General features: G+C 37.4%; 1 long non-coding RNA gene across 1 annotated transcript; it reads right to left on the bottom strand.

The window, feature by feature from the left end:
• Positions 1-1797: 1797 nt before the first annotated feature.
• LOC143268010 (uncharacterized) lies at positions 1798-8958 on the bottom strand. The gene is made up of 4 exons (XR_013043596.1): positions 8707-8958; positions 5938-6077; positions 3374-3422; positions 1798-2815 (listed from the first exon to the last, which is right to left on the bottom strand). It is a non-coding gene; the product is annotated as an uncharacterized LOC143268010 (long non-coding RNA).
• Positions 8959-15575: the final 6617 nt, after the last annotated feature.

Below are 15575 nucleotides of genomic sequence, written 5' to 3'. Positions count from 1 at the left end.
ATTAGATCTCCTGGTGCCTCCAGTTTGAACTTTCCTAAGCCTCATAGCTGGAAGAAATAATTATTTATTTTTTAAATTACCCAGCATATGATGCTTTCTTTTAGTTGTTCAAAGTGACTCAGATACTCAATATCTGAGGCTCTGGGGCAGAGGTCTCTGAGGAGGAGTTCCACTGATGGTTATATCACATATGGCAGTCAATAACTTTAGGAACAGATTTTATATTTGTCTCTGAGATTATGTGGCTGCATAGGCTTTCTCCTGCCCTGAACTCTTACTCTACAATACAAATTTATACCCTCTAGTGTGTCCTTCCACATCTCTGTAGATAGTTTTTATCATCAATCAATTGGCAGGGCATAATGCTTGGTGAACAGTTCTGGCCCTTTACAATTCTTTACAATAGAATCAGAATCACCCTTCAATGCTCACTGCCCATATGATACCTCCTGTCAGTTCCTGACCAAGACCTTCCTGCCATTGTCCAGCCTGCCATAGCCAGGCACATGTGGCCTGTCATGATGTTGGTGTATCAGAATTACTATGGAATGATTGTGATGATTTACTTGCTTTGGACACTTTCTAAGGATGAATAAATATATATTCCATAAACATATATAGCTATGTACATGGCTATATTTTAATATATGGGAAAACTAACTAAATTATATATATATATTTGAAGGTCATAGTATATTCAGAAAAATTATGTGACATACACAAACTGATTTCAATCATATGGGGACTTGTCTCCTCTTTTTATATTTACAGGATTCCTAATGCCTCACCAAAAAATACTTAGTGGCTGAACTTTTCCTAATTAACAGTAGCTTATACTCAGAAACTAGGAGAGCAGGCAGTGGTTTTGAGAAACATCATATAAACCAGCGTGAAAAGATGCACTGCTAATTGGTAGAGATTTAGTCAATAGCATCTCAAAAAAATTTGTTTTTATTTGAGGCTTAAAGTCTTTAGTAAGTCCTTGTGGCTGGTGAGTCCCAGGTGCTACACCATCCTCTTGGAGAACACCCATGAGGATGAGGGGGTTTGGCTGTTTCTGTGATCACACCTGCTCCAGCTTTGCATGTTACTTGCTCTGAGTACTTATTTTTGTCCTCAAGTTCCTTTGATTATTAGGAATCATCATGCTTGAAAAGCCAGCTCTGCTACTCCTCCACAGAGTGAGGGAGGGAAATGGCACATTTTGCAAATTTCAGTGCTTTTGAAAGGAATAATGAAAAGGAGGTGGTGCCGCTTTAGAAGGCGGGCTGCAGATGGAACAAAAGGTTAACTCCAATTTCTGCTGAAAATAGAAAGTAAAAATAGTAATGATGATCTATACAAGAGCAGAAAACACAGCAAAGCGAAGTTATTCATTTAGAATCAGCAACTTCTTTTAAAATATCCTTCGGGTATTCAAAAGGTTTTATTTTACAAATTGGCAATCAGTAGGCACGTCCGACAACTGGTTCATTGTGTCTTTTTTTTTTTTCCCCAATTGTTAGCATCTGTCTTCCTTGGATCAACTGAGGAACCTCGATGTTCTGGGGTAATTTCTCTGAGGAAAAAAAAAATTCCAAATGTTTCTCAAATGTTTTCTTTAAAAAAACCCAAAGCTTTGCTCTGCACTCAGTGACTTTCTGTGTGATTTCTGTGGCTGCTTCCCACTTTCTCCATCACTATAAGTAAGAGTCTTCTTGCTTTTAGATATCAGCTTTTTGTCTTCTGGGGACCTCACTTGATAATAATAATAATAATAATAATAATATATATATATATATATATATATATATATATATAAAACCCTTCATTATATACATAATATACAATCTTCACAAAGGTTGTAAAACTGCAGATAAGAAGTTGCTTTCCTTGGAGACTTCTGAAAAATACTGGAGGGGTGTGTGAATGGGAATACAAGTGAAATTCAGGAATCCATTCTGAGCATTTCATAGGTATGACTTTGAATAGCAGCTGAGCAATCTAAGAAGACTGGCTTTAGTTACTTCATGTCAAGCCTTACCTCCAGCCTGTGCTCATTGATGAATAGCTTCAGATCCTCTTGAATTAGAAAGAAGAAAAACAGCAGCAAGGGCAAGAACAACAAGAAAGCCCAGCTCTCTGTTTAAGAAGAATGACAAGGATTGGAACTGTATGGAAGGAGCCAAGACTGACATACACAATATATTAAATCTGGTAGTTCACACTTGATAAAATTTCTTCTGTTATGATGAGAATGTTTATTTAAAACCATGTTGAGAAGCGGTGTCTCAAGTCTCCCAGGCACCAGTCTGTTGATGGGAGCTTGGATATCTAGTGCTCACAATTATGATGGCATGGCAAATAAAAAACATTGCCTAAAGCGTCCTCTTTCATTAATAAAATACCCCAGGTGAAGATTTTCTGTTCGTGGGCTCTTTGAACAAATACTGTAAGTCTGCATGAGACATGGCTATGAATCAAGTGTTTTATATGTGTAACAGGCACTTTTGAACAGGACACTCATAATCACATTCTGAAGTACGGATATTGAAATCCCTGGTGTGGATGAACTTGTTGTTTACAAAGATATTGAGTTTTGAATAATATTATTAATAATATTATTGTGGCAGATAGCGCTTGTTTTCCTTTAGTCTATTCCCTGGATTTTTGTTTGTAGGTTACAATCACTTCCCACTTTGCTTTGTGACTACAACAGAGTTTTGGCCAGTAAAGTATAAGCATCTCTGTCATTTACAGTTTCCAAACATGTTCTCGAAGACCACAGACATGACCTCGTTTGCTCTTCTCTTTTTCTGTTTGCTGAAAAGGAGGTCTGAAGGCGGAAGAGGTATGTAGATGTAACCAACCGTCTTATTAAATAAGAAACACAGAAACAATGTAAAAGAGAAAGCCGAGAAGTCAGAGCTCAGAGCTAAAATCTCACCCTTCTTCCTGCTGTCCCAGCTTCGCGAAAAGAGACCTACTTCCTGTCGGTTCGTTTTTTTAAAGTATGTTGTTCTGCCTTCTCATTGGTTGTAAACCCAAACACATGACTGCCTCGTCACTGTCTGAATGTACAGCCCCCTAGGTCTTAAAGGTATATGTCTCCAATGCTGACTATATCCCTGAACACACAGAGATCTTATGGGATTAAAGGCATGTGCCACCACCGCCACACTCTTGCTATGGCTCTAATAGCTCTGACCCCCAGACAACTTTATTTATTAACATACAATCAAAATAATAATTCAGTACAATTAGATTACCACCACAGAGGTAGGAGACAGGGTGTTCATTGAAGATGAGAGGGTGGAAGACTAAGATCGGGGAACTAAGCTGGGAGGGGCATACCTTTGGGCTGCCAGCTGACTTAGTGGGTAAAGATGCTTACCTCCAGAGGATTCAGGCCTGATGATCAAAATGTGGTCCCCAGAACTCACCTGACAGTGGAAGGACAGAACCAACATCATATAGTCATCTTTTCATCTATGGTAGCATGCCACAGGTGTCCCTTATAATACAATATATACAATTAAATTTAAAAACAGAAGCAGAGTACATACTTGGTTAGCCAGGTTATTTAGATGCTAAGTGAACACCTTGTTAGCTGTGTTGGGTTTTTCTCAAGTTATAGGATTTTATGGGAATTTAATTTCCTGTTGTAAATGTAATCCAGATATTTGCTTATTGTTATAGTAAAGAACTGCCTGATATTAGCACATCTGCTCTGTGTGAATAGATGTGATCTTTATACTTTGTCTTGGATGTAGCCTGTTAACAAAGGTTTTTTCCAGAAGTCAACCACTTACTGTTCTATGTAGGGTGGGCCACATTTTGATGTGGACTCATGCTTTAAAGGCTTTAAGTACCAAGTATTTTACAGAACATTCCAAGAATTAATTTTTATGCAAGTATGTTTCACACCATAGCACCTTAGAGAGAGATGAATGAAGATATTAAAATCTTCTTTAAAAGTGGGTGAAATTGGTAAGAAAAATTGGAGCTGGGATGAGAAATGGAATGGTTAGCTAGAGTTCCTCTCCTATCATCAGTCTGTCTCATTCACTTCCTTCCACTGGATTCTTATAGTAAAGCTCCCATTTCTTTCAAACAGCTGGTAGTCTTTTCTCCTAATGATATACAACACATTACAAAATGCGGCTAGTCTAAAAATTCTATTCTGTAAAGATAAGCATATGGTTTGGAAGATGAAAAATGCTGACTACGTGATTACATTCCTGTCTGCTTGGATTGTACAGGATCATTAAGCTATTCATCATTCTTTCTGTGGACTTAATTTGGGGACTGGGTACAAGGAGACTAAGTAAGCAGAGAACTGAGTAACTTTTATTTGGTAGACAATGGTTTTGACCCATGCTGATCTATATGTTCCTCATCTGAATTGATCATGGAAATCTTTAGTGACATTCCAGGTCATTATGGGGCATGACTATCTCTGAACCTTAGAACAAATAAACAAAAAATTCTTAAGATTTTGTAGGTCCTTTCCTTTTCAAGTAGTATATTTTGTCCTTGCTATTAGCTTTGGAAAGGAATTAAAACATCTTAAATCCCTTCTACAACCCTTATTAGCCATATGATAATGAAATACTCCTCTATTTATTAAAAGAATCTAATGACAGTCTGTGTTGGGACTACAGTCATGGTGATTCCATATAACAGTGCAGGTAAAATCTTTTGCATGGGGACTCATGCATTGTGTTTAATATATGACAGCAAGTGATTAATATATGACAGGAAACACACATAGGTAAGAGGAATACTCAGTAGGGTTAATAACTTCTTTGATAAAATTAAAAAACCCTCTAACTTTTCATTAAAGGAAGAAAAGTGTTCAGAAGGAAAATGTTTAAGTGTAGGGAGTCTTGAGAACATTAGTTCTGTCTCACAGCAGCACAAATTTAATTCACAGCAGTTTCACACACACAGCAAGTATGAGAACACGGTTTTGATCTAAGTGAGCCAACTGGATTTTCAAAATGAATTCATGAATTTGTGTTCCTAAGTGACTGAAACTCACAGAGCCCTTCTGAGTTCACCAACTTTTTCTCTCTTTGTTGGAGGATTGAGTAAGAAAACAATATGGCTAAAAGTAGCCATATTGTTTTCTTCTTTCAGGATTCAAGGGTTTGTTTTTCAAAAACAAAAAAAAAACTGAAGCAAACATGTAAATATGACTAGGGTAAACTGTGAAATTTAAGTTGGTATACTGTAAGTTAGGAAGTTCCAAGTTTGTCTTTAACATTAGGAAGTTTTCTCAAAGTCCATGGATGGACTTAGTAATTCAGTCTCTGTTTCCATTTTCCACTAAGAATAATGGTGATTCTGCTAGTGTTTATTGAAAGACTATAGAATTAGTTTCATTAAAAAGAATTTGTTGGGCCAGGCAGTAGTGATACATATCCTTAATGCCAGCACTCAGGAGGCAGAAGCATGTAGATCTCTGAGTTTGAGGCCAGCCTGGTCTACAGAGCGAGTTCCAGGACAGCCAGGTTTATGCAGAGAAATCCCGTCTCAAAAAAACCCAACAAAGAAACAAACAACAAAAAAACAAAACCAAAGGAAAACACCCAGAACAGGAAGAATTTGTTTTAACTCTATTAGGGAGTTCAGAAAAACTCACTGAACATGAGTTTGTACCTTTAGGAACTTATACAGTATAAAAAGAAATGATAAAAAATTAACATTGTTGGTGCTGGAAAAACAGTAAAAATAGTAGCACAAGCAATAAACTCAGAATCTCTATCTACTTTTTTTCTTAACACTTCTTATGAGAAAAGACTTCATTTATAATTTCTCATATTATGGGGTCCTAGAGTGAAATTATAAAGCAAATTCATATTTTCTAGAGTGAAATTATGGAGTAAATTCATATTTTCAGATCAAATAAAAGAAAATTAATTATTCAGATGACGAGATATTTGGGCTGATTACCTGTTAGCATTTAGTTTCTCCATATGAACAGTCCAATCGAACAGTCCTCATCACACTTGGCTGTCTGTTAATGCAGTAGAAAGCAGTTAACTGATGGGAGATGAACTCTGGGTTGTGGGAATCTTTACTCTTCTGATTTGCTTGATACCCAAATCAAACCAAGAGACAGTTGCTGAGTTGTTCATTTTCATGTTTCTTAACATTTTTCTCTATCAGAGGTAAATGTTACCATGACTTTCTCTCCTTTATTCTCCAGAAAAAGAGAAAACCACAAGAAATACAATAAACAGTTTGTACCTCCTACTTGAGAGACTTTTTGGTAACTTTATCAGCTCATATTGTATTTTGAACTAAAAACAAAGCAGTGAATTTATTTTACTTTTGGTAAAAATGCACTTGCATGCTATGCTCTCCAATATTTTTCCTCTGTAAATTTAATTTCCTAATACTAACTTGTAACTGGCCAAAGAACACACAAAGGGAAACTATCTCATACAAATACAAAAATAGCATTGGCAGTTTATATTTGAGGGCATCGACCTGATGATAGTTGAGCCATCACAGTCAAGTATTTCAAGATAAACTTTGGACATATGGGTTATTTTGTTCAAAGTCATAACAAAACTATTCAAAAACATCATTTTCTGTCTTTGCAGACAACTATACCTTAAGTTTCTCTTTCAGATCGACTTCAAGCTTGCATAAGTTATAATTAAGTAGCCCACAGTAGACTGCATTGTGTTTTTCTTTGTTCTTTTTTAATCCACTGGATTCCTAATTCCACTAAGAAATGAGATCTAGACCAGTCTTGTTCACATACAAAATTATTCAGGAAAGTTCAGAAAATGATAATTATAATTTCAGTGAAGTGGAACATAATTATGTGACTATTTTTACCTTTAATAAAATCAAAGGTAGAATATAATTTTTAAAGATGTCTCTAGGATAAGCTTAGAGATTGCTTAATGACTGAAAAATAAGGCAAAAAAAGAAAAGAAAAGAAAATGGGGGTGGGAGTTCCCATCTTATTGACAATTTCTCATCAACTACTGAAACCAAGTTCCACATATTTTAAATTGTCTTCTGACTTTAGAAAATTTCAGGACATTGACTAAAAGCAAATCAAAACCAAGAGTAAGAAGATACTCATGTGGTGTCCCAAACGTTCTTCTGATTGTTTATATCTGGTTATCTTGATGTCATAATTCTTTTTTAAGTTTTTTTGCTTTATTTAGAAAAATCATTTTCTTTATATTTTGAGAACAAGATTTAATTGCGCCATTTCCCATTCCCTTTCCTACCTCCAAACTCTCAAATATACTCCTCCTTGCTCTCTTTCAAATTCATGGCCTGTTTTTTCATTAGTGTTATATTAATTGTTGATATATATATATATATATATATATATATATATATATATATGTATATATATTCTTTATGTGTTTAAGAATATATATATTAAGAATATATATATATATATATATATATTCTTAAACACATAAACACACCCACACACCCTTCTCTGTCCATATAATGGTGCTTGTATATTTCTTTTCAGAGCTGGCCATTGGGTGTTAGATAATCAGTTGGCATGCTGTTTCCTAGATAAGACTATATCTGCTGCTCTCAGCCTTTCTTAGTTACCTGTAGTTCCTTGCACAGGATTGAGTCCTTGTGAGTTTTATACCCCGTCCACTCTGGCATGTCTATTGTTGCTGTCCTTGTCTAGCTCCTTTTGACACTTTATAGGTGTAGCTTCTGACATTGCTAGGAGACACAATCTCCCAGCAATGATGCTCTGGCTCTTACAGTCTTTGTTTCTCTCTTCCACGGTGTCCACTGAGCCTTTTGTAAATCTATCAGTTGTTACTGGGCTCTATAACTCTGATTTTGGATGGGTTGTGGTTTACTGTAATGTTCTCTGTCTATTGCAAACAGGTTTCCTTATCTATTTTAATCTTTCTTTCCCCAATAACCTGAAAACCCTTTATTTATATTTCTCTATCTGCCTGCTTTCTTTTCTCCCTCCCTTTTTCCCTTCTTTCCTTTTTCTCTTTTTCCCCATTTCTCTTTCCTTCCCACTGCAGAAAGCAATAATAAAATATCATAGTTCTGTTAATTTTCTTTCTGCATTTTATATAAATTTTGTTACATATTTCACACACAAAAAAATATGTCTAACTACCATGAAAATTAACAATAGTAGAAAGAGAAGTTTTTGTGTCATGAATCCTGTTCTCTAGGGGGAAGTTCTTCAAATTATTTTTTAAAAGATTCTGCTGTTTCTTCTTTCATCATGTGAACTAAGAATAAAAGCTGAAGAGGGAATAGACCCTTTATTTTTATCTTATATAAAAAATGTGCAGTTGAGCCGGGCGGTGGTGGCGCACGCCTTTAATCCCAGCACTCGGGAGGCAGAGGCAGGCGGATCTCTGTGAGTTCGAGGCCAGCCTGGGCTACCAAGTGAGATCCAGGAAAGGCGCAAAGCTACACAAGAGAAACCCTGTCTCGGAAAACCAAAAAAAAAAAAAAAAATGTGCAGTTGAATGCAGTTGTATTTCTCCATGGGATGCAGTTAATAAGTAAAATATTAACAGCAGAGGGTTAAAGATTATATAGGAATAATAAGTTTTAAGGATTCTGTTTAATTCAATTTCCTGTCTTAATATATTTAGCAAGGCATAGGTTCAGCTGGTACAAACAAACAAAAATAAACAAATTCCCAATGTGGGTAGTAAAATAAAAAAAACAACAAAAACAAATAAAAACCTGCTCATATCAACAACGGTAGTGAATAGTCAGAACGGGGTAATGAGTCTTCTTGTCTTGAAATGTTACTTCCATCTTGATTCTACCCATGGTCATTTACCCATCCATAAGATGGATGGGCCGAGATAACAATGCATATTCTCTATGCATTCTAGAGCTGGTTGTATTATCTCTTGCCATTTCCCATTTGCCTCCACTTTGCCAACTTTGTCATCGGGCATGAAGTATCTCTGTTAAATCAAGGGGAAAAATGGGAATTTTATTTCATTTCAAAAATCTTTTTTTTTTTTTTCTTTTTTTTTTTTTTGGTTTTTCGAGACAGGGTTTCTCTGTGTAGCTTTGCGCCTTTCCTGGAACTCACTTGGTAGCCCAGGCTGGCCTCGAACTCACAGAGATCCACCTGGCTCTGCCTCCCGAGTGCTGGGATTAAAGGCGTGCGCCACCACCGCCCGGCCTCAAAAATCTTTTGAAGACAAATTATGAATTATTTTCTATACTTGAAGTGTATATAGTTTTCAACAATGACTTATTTCAGCTGTATTCTAGGTTAGCTAGTGACATTAAAAATAATTTTGATGTTCTATCAAATAGATATTTTATAGAGTATGTAGCTCATGATTTTTATATGTCTCTGGATGTTGCAAAAAGTCTATTTATTTTGTTTTAATTTGGTCCACACTTATGAAAAAAAATCTGACACTTACTTTCAGGACCTTATTAAAATTGGACTTTGCAGCTACGTTGTACATTGATTTTCTTGCTAGACACCAAATTCTGTCTCTCCCATGGACCTTTATTATCAATGATCCTTCTTCCAGAACTTTCTTATTTTTAAGATTTTGCAGGGTCTGCCACCATAGCCCCCATGTCTTTATTCAAATGTCACCTTCCTAGTAAATACCAATTTTACCCCCCCTCAGATTTTACTAGAAGAAATGATTGATATGTAGAGAATGTTTTCTATATACATTTTTTAAAAGATGAATGTGTTTGAGATAGGTCTAAACATCTTAAAGCATTAAAATTGTCAACAAAATTGTCTAAATTTCAAGTCTTGAATATTACTCGCCTTATTTTGTTTGTGTTTTTGTGAATTTTATTTGTTTGCATTTCGAAACAGAAGCCATTGTATCTAAGGATGAAATCCTAATCTTTGTGCTTCTGTTTTCTGAGAGCTGATATCACAGATTGTATTATCAAATTCAGTTTTATGTGATTGTAGGCCTTGTGTATGCTAGGCAAAGTCTCTACCAACTGATCTACATTCCATGTTCCAGACAGTTTTATTGGTATGCAGTGATTTTTGTCTATTCTGAGAGTATATCTGCTATTTACCGTTTTCTTAGGTGTTCTTGGGGGCTAATAGCAAAGCTTTACATTTCATGATGTCATCTAGGCTTATTTTCAGCATGCTAAAAATTAGTTCAAATGATGGTTTCATTCATGTATATCATTGTTCATTCAAACATGCCTTATAGGCGCTAATTACTGTGAAGGTATTGCCTTTGTCTTAAAACATCCATGCAGTATGTGTTATATGGAATACCAATTAACACTAAGCTAGCAGTTCTGCACCTTGACTAGTCTCTACTACCACACAAGGATATTTTGAAAATCCCCATGGAGGGACCTGCAAACTAGTTTTAGGTGTAAAAGCATTGATTTAGTTACACAGTCAACACAGTTCTGAACATTGTCTGAACAAGGTGTTCTTGAACATTTTTTCCTCTGGGCGTAATTGTTAAGAACACTTCAAATTGATAATTAGGGGATAGCAAATGGTATTGTCATTGGAGTCAATCATCAGGTAGTACAAACTTAACTTCAACTTTATTATACAGCTTAAGTACTTAGTAATATCATCTATTGAAAATGGCCTCACAAAAGGAAAAAAATTTAAGAATTTTTGATTATGTCTTGATAAAATCCACAAAAACTTGTGTAGATGAGAAAAAAAAGTACTGTATCACATCAACTAACATTTGTACTTGTTCTTATCTCAGTAAATTAGTGAAGAAATTGTGTTGTCTAAAACTTTTCTCCCACAGCGGGTAGCACATTGCTGTGCACAGTTGCAATGAATCTTGCCTCTCATTCTACTGTCATACAGAATCCAGCGTTTACATTTCAATGACAAGAGCTAACATTTGTGGTCTTTCAGGGGCATCCAGAAACAATGACAACAACAATAACCAGTATATTAGCAATTAGCTAATTTAAATTAAATTTAAAGAAAGCAATTAGCTTTCTTTAAACACTTGTGTATCATACCTGGTGTTCACTGATTTGAATGTATGAAGTCGTTTTCACACCACTACTTGGATATGTTATTATCATATTTATGTGAAAAATGGAAAAAAATATATCAGAGAGTGTGGATTAAGCTCAACTGTTTTATTTTAGAATTTGGAATCTTCATAATAGCATTGTATTGGTGCAATTAAAGCAGAGCTGGCAGTGTTTCCTCAGCATTAGTGCTCTGTATTGTTAGGAGAATTTTCTTCATTGCATAGCTCACACTTCCAGAGATTGTTACCTGAATCTCATGTGGTGGATACTTGCTCAAAGAACTGAGTGTAATGATTGATTCATTGTTGCTTTCTTTACAAATCATTAAAAGCACACTTGGTTTTATGTATATGAAGACTCGTATGCCTTTTTGTCATCATTTTCTATTTGATAGTTCAGGGGTGATGCAATAGTGCTTTGTTTATGAATTGGGGTACACTCTAGCACTAGAGCATTTAACTAACATGTATGGAGCTCTGGGTTTCATTTGAGTGCTGGACAAAAAAGAGAAAAGGAATTCAACTAGAATGTCCTTTAAATCATCTCTTGTACAACTCATACCTTATAACCTCTGATGAAACCCTGTTGGCCTTCTGGTATGCTGGGAATGCTTACATACCCCTTGATCTGGACATTGGCATCGTAAAACCTTTTGAGCAAATTGTGTAACCACTCTACCTACAGTTCTCTTCTGTGTAAAATGGATGTACTTTGATGTTCTCCAATGCTCCGCTGCTTATTAAATAACCAAGTGAAAATGTGTGTGGACATTATATGGCCCACAGTAGTTTCGAGGGGACACATGAATGGGAATAGCATGGTGCCAAAGCACAATAGAATACTATGAAAGACAGCCTGGGAAAACCCCAGGATTCTTCTCTTTTAAATTCATAGTTTTAAAATTGATACAAGATTACTGTTTAAATTTATATGTAAATGGTATATGTAAACTCGTATATATAAGCTTATGTATAAAATGGTATATATCATATATATGGTTTTCTAGTCTCAATTCCATTGCTGTGATAAAATGTCATGACAAAAAACAACAGGAGAGAGAGAGGAGGTGGAGTGAGGGACTGAGAGGTGTGGAGAGGGGAAACTGTGGTTGGGATGTAATATACAAGAGAAGAATTTTTAAAAACTGAGGAGAGTAAGGTTTCTTTTAGCATATAAATTTGTTTCTTGTCCATTATTTCAGAGAAATCAATAGGAGAACTTCATATAATATGTCACATCACGTCCACAGGAAAAAGCTGTGAGAAACGAATGCATCATGCTTCATACTCTGCTTCCTTTACCCTTATATAGCCCAGGGCCCCAAAGTGGGGAATGGTACCACCTGCTGTAAGGCTGGGTCTTCCCACATCATTAAGACAATCAAAACTGTCTCTTGCACAAGTAACAGTATGTAGACTGAACACGTGTACTTGTGTATATGAATATGTAACATTAATGAAAAAGACGCCTAGAATTTGAAACAGAGATAGGATGGACATATGGGAGGCTGTGGAGCGAGGGAAGGCAAGGGGAAGTTTCGTATTTATAATCTCAAAAAAAAAAAAAAGAAAAGAAAGAACTAAAAGTTATAAAAACAAAAACAAACAAACAAAATCCCAATCCCCACAGATATGCCCTTAGTTCAACCTAATCTAAACTCTCCATTGAGAAAGCACTTTCTTCCCAGATGTCTCTAGACTGTGTCCAGCTGATAATTAATTTAACCATCGTACATGTTAAAGTGAACACACTGGGATAGTTAGTGCATCTGTCATCTCCAACATTCATAATTACTTTCCGTCGGGAGCAGTGACACCTCTCTTGGTGACTTTGAGATATCCATTGTTGGCTCTTGTCACTCTGCCACACTGTTAAATGCCAGACAGTGTTCTTCTTATGGGACTTCTCACCCTTTGACTAATCTCTCTGCCCACACCTCTTCCCCAGCCCTCCCTGTTGTCACTGGTAATGGTCCCCTCTACTTCCCACAAGCTAACATGCTTAGGCTCTATAGATGAGCCGTCCTTCATCATTTCACTCCTGTGTGATGTCCAGGGTCCACCCCGGGGCTGGAGGAGTAGTTCCTACATGACATTCAAAGAGAAGATGCCTGGACGTCGCAGTAGCCAGTCTCACTTATTTTCCGTGAGCCCTGGGCAAACATTCTGTTCACATATCACGAAAGCAGGAAAACAGAAGGCAGCTTTGTGAGGCATCCTCCATCGGAACCTGTTTCCTTGAAAGGCGGCTGCTGTGTCTGGTTTATCTGTTTGGGGAATTGTCGTCCTGTGAGGCGGCTTTGCACAGTCACTTTCGCTCTCAGCCTTTTAAAGTGGATCACCTGGGTCAATGCCAGGTCATGTCTGTAGTTTTGGTTGTTTAAAGGTGAAAGTGAACATGCTGAGAGCTAGGGAAGAGCAGTTTAAATTAGGTTTTGAACTATGCAGTGACTTGAAGGAACTTAGAATATTATGGCAATTAGGCAGAGAGAGAGTGAGAGTCCCTAACGGAAAACTCATAGATTTGACTCTGTTATCCTTCCAGCTTCCAAATAGAGAGATAATTTAAAATATAATTTTTTTTTCATTTTTAGGTGGTAATGAAGTGCTATGACCCCAATATGTACAGTGGCTCAGTGTGTGTTTTCTGACAGAAGTGGGTGAGGTAAGGGGAAGAAGGAAGGGAGGGGAGGAAAGAGTAAAGAAGATAGAGAGCAAGAGAGGAAGAGGAAGTGGGGGAGGGGAGGAGAAGAGGGGGTAGACCTGGCTGTATTAAAACAGTCCACACTGATTCAGTTGATTACAGACATGGTTCCCCATTTCTTAAAAGGCTGGTTCTTCTTGACTGTCATCAAATTCATGCCACAGAGTTATTTTAAACAAATGCCATCATGTAGATAGCCATCTAGCTGCCAGTCTGCTCAAAGCAGAGGCAGAGATGGAATGCTGCTAGCTACTCTTGTCAAGAAATTGCTAGAAGGTGCACTGGGCCGGGTGATCTGCACACCCCTGTGCACACGCACATGCACATGCGCACACACAGAGGGTGAGAGAGAATCCTGTATGTGTCTGAACAGAGATGCTGCTCTTCCCACAGAGCTCTGAGAATTACGCTATTTGTATTCACCTAGGCAGCTTGGTTTTTCAAATGACAGATGACACACCACACAACACTTTTTTTTTTTCATGTGCTCTTGTCTCTGGCCATGGGAGGCATGATCCATTCAGGAATGCAATTCTGGGTTTCTGGAGCAAATCGCTGCACAGGGGGAGAGGCATAGCTCCTATGCCTTAATAGCCCAGCCAAGACAGTCAGTCAGGAAAATGAAAATTCCCACAGAAGCCCTTCAGCACACTTCTCTTTCCCTGATACAATATTCAGTTCTGACAGTTGGGAAAATAACAATGGTCTTGAAATGACCGAACAGAGTAAGATATGGCTATTATATCGTAGACCGTTACAGCGTAGATATTCAGATGGCTGGAGAGTTTAAAGTACCGGTAAATACGAGAAGATCTCTGATTGAACGTATTTCAAACCATTCTCAGGGAGAGGGCAGCCTTAAGTGCCAAGCGTCAGTCTCCCTAACAGACAGCAGAACCACTGTGGGCACACACCTTCAGCACATCGGTGGGATTTACCAAGTCTCGGTTAATAGCAAAACGTAACAGGTTTGTGCTGTTTTTACACTTTATACCTCATGCTATCCTACACCTGTCTCCTAAACTGCTTCCCTTGTAAAACATCTGCTAGCTGCCATAGGTCTCACATTACTGAAAACAAAGAGAAATGTTGCCTTCCCAAGTTTTTTTTTTTTCTTTTCCCCTTGATTTTCTGATTTTCCTCTCATTACTTTGAGCCACCATTCTGACCGCCGCCTCCTCAGCACCTTCATCCAAGCAGCTGAATGAGGCTGGAGAAAAAAACGCCTTTGGCTTGGCTCCCAATTCTTTCATGACTCTCATCTCTGTGGAGTCTTTGTGCTATGGAAGACCACACTACACACTTCTGACTAGCTCACTCCTTACCCTGCTAGGAAGTTGTGGAACACATTTTTCTTTTCTTTTGTTCGATAAATAACCCTGAAAATGCCTTTTCGCCATTTGTACTTTCCCTGATCGTCACATTTGCTTTTTTATTTAGAAAGTAGACAGATAAAAGCTTCAGAAATCTCTCACCACTACAACATTCATTGGCTTGTATTTTTTTTCTCCCGCACCAACTCCAACTCCCACTGCTTTACTCTTGTGGCATGACAGTCCTTCCTCTTGATCTTTGAGTGCTCAGTCAAGCACATTGCATTGCCAGTATTCAGCTCTTCTTCATTAGATTTTCCTCCCTGGCTGCATGATTTCCTTAACATACAGATTTTCTGAAATGGCCCAAAGCCAGTGAAACAATCAGAAACAGCCACTGCTCCACTGTTAGGAGTCCCATAAGAGGACCAAGCTACCCAACTGTCAGTTAAATGCAGAAGACCTAGGTCAGTCCCATGCAGGCTCACTTGTCAGTTCAGTCTCTGTGAGCTCCTATGAGCCCTGCTTAGTTAATTCTGTGGCTTTTCTTGCAATGTCCTTGAC

Source organism: Peromyscus maniculatus, chromosome 12, assembly GCF_049852395.1.
Source record: "Peromyscus maniculatus bairdii isolate BWxNUB_F1_BW_parent chromosome 12, HU_Pman_BW_mat_3.1, whole genome shotgun sequence".
Lineage (NCBI taxonomy): Eukaryota > Metazoa > Chordata > Mammalia > Rodentia > Cricetidae > Peromyscus > Peromyscus maniculatus.
This window is presented reverse-complemented; position numbering and strand designations above follow the sequence as displayed.